General features: G+C 39.6%; 1 non-coding gene across 1 annotated transcript; it reads left to right on the forward strand.

Annotated features, from left to right (window-relative positions):
* The first annotated feature begins 351 nt into the window (after positions 1 to 351).
* Positions 352 to 424, forward strand: trnar-acg (transfer RNA arginine (anticodon ACG)). Its single transcript has one exon. It is a non-coding gene; the product is annotated as a tRNA-Arg (tRNA).
* Positions 425 to 1,077: the final 653 nt, after the last annotated feature.

The following is a 1,077-nucleotide window of genomic DNA, read 5'->3' on the forward strand; positions in this document are numbered from 1 at the left end:
GTTTATAAAAGCAGAATGCATGCCTAGGTGTTTGATTTAATACACCTGGGGCAAAGGGACTGCAAATACCTGAATTCAAAGATTAAGAAGTGTGACTGTGGTAGAAATGACTGGAAGCACACAGAGTTAGGGATTAACTAGATAGGGTTATTTACAAGTTGTTTCTTGTTTGTCTAGCTTTCCCCGTCGGGTCCAGGCATCCTATTGAAGTAAGGAAAGCATGACCAGGTGATGGAGAACAGCTGTGTGGGTCAGCCTCCCCTGACACCACACCCTGAACCCTCTGCTCTATCGCGCCCCTGCAGCTCAGCTAAAAAGAAACCCACAGACACACCGCAAGTATGGTCAGTAGGGCCAGTGGCGCAATGGATAACGCGTCTGACTACGGATCAGAAGATTCTAGGTTCGACTCCTGGCTGGCTCGATACTATTTCTTGTGAATCTCCCATCTCTGGGACTAACAAATGCTAAATATCTCACCTCGTTCTTTTATCCATATAGTATAAAATAAGGTCTCAAGATATACAGTGAAATCTACACAATATATAAACCCTTGTCCTGTAGTCAGTGCCTTTGTGTAACTATATTTTATGCCACTCTAATTTAACATTTTACTTCACTATTTTTAAAGACCTTGGTTAATAGATTAATCTTATGGATTTTTCAAAAAAAAAATGTTATTAAAAAAATGTGAATACCCTTGAATAGCTTTGTATGATTCCTTACCTATCGTATACTGCCTCTCAGTTGATCCAAAACAAGTCTGAAACCAAGTCATTTTAGCATTTATGTTCTGGAAACTGTTTTAAATTGAACAACCTGATGTTTTATATCAGCATTACACCTATGGCAGCTGACCCATTATCTGAACAAGCCTTTCTAATACTGCTGGGTTCATACATAAGCCAATGCTGATTGGAAAACGCTTCAGACACACAACCTAAACTAACAAGTAAAACTACCACAGAGCCCGTCATCTGGTAAAATACCGCTTTATTTCTAAGCTACTGGTTCAGTTTCACATTAAGCCCACTACCAGTAATCTGAGTGCTGTGTTACTATAACATCTTAGACAAT

Source organism: Perissodus microlepis, chromosome 16 (assembly GCF_051167445.1).
Source record: "Perissodus microlepis isolate ML-2025 ecotype Zambia chromosome 16, ASM5116744v1, whole genome shotgun sequence".
Taxonomy (NCBI): domain Eukaryota; kingdom Metazoa; phylum Chordata; class Actinopteri; order Cichliformes; family Cichlidae; genus Perissodus; species Perissodus microlepis.